We start from the raw sequence: 798 nt of genomic DNA, 5'->3' as shown, positions 1-798 counted from the left end.
TTGAGTTTTAAAAAGTTTTTTCATAAAACATGATTTTTTTTAACTATCATACCAAAAGGTGGAGAAAGTAGGTGGTACCCTGGTGGTGGGTAAGGAACTCTTTAGTTAGAACTCATATAATGAGATCGTTTCTACCAAATCTAACCTCATGTATCTGTTCAGTATAGTCAAAATGGTAGGGATAGACTCTTGGATTGTATTTTTTTTACTTAAAAATATGAGTTTACCAGAATTGAAAATTTGATATATTGTAGGCAGTTGATTTTTCAACTCCTGCAAAATCATATACATTGACATATCACGATTTATGGCCTTATTGCTACTAACCGATACATGCAGATCACATCCAAAAGAGAGTCCGGATAGGGTGCAATATGATTGCACAAAAATTGTGCATTAAGCATCTGATCGCCCTCCTTCAGGTCTTGGGACCCACACTTGACAGGCTTATCTCCAAGATGGAGGGTGATCAGGTGCTTAATGCACAAATTTTTGGGAAATCATTTTGCACCTGATCTTTTCACTCCAAAAGGTAACCCTACCAAAATATTTAAAAGTTATTTTTTATTAGAGGTTTCCCTGCCCACATCAACATGGGTAGCAAACCCACAAAGGCGTCCCTCTCGATGGAAATTTTTTCCAGAAAAAGAAAATGCAGTAGGTTCACTCCCAACTACTTTTATTCCAACCTAATGACAAAAAATTAAAATAAAATACAATATGTTTAAAGACTTAAGAAGGGAACAAATGAACAATAAAGTCCAAAAAAGGGTTCTTTTCACAAAAGAGATATTTACA

This window comes from Nuphar pumila, chromosome 5 (genome assembly GCF_984573655.1).
Source record: "Nuphar pumila chromosome 5, dmNupPumi1.hap1.1, whole genome shotgun sequence".
Lineage (NCBI taxonomy): Eukaryota > Viridiplantae > Streptophyta > Magnoliopsida > Nymphaeales > Nymphaeaceae > Nuphar > Nuphar pumila.
The sequence above is the reverse complement of the archived record's forward strand: the minus strand, read 5'-3'. Positions refer to the sequence as shown.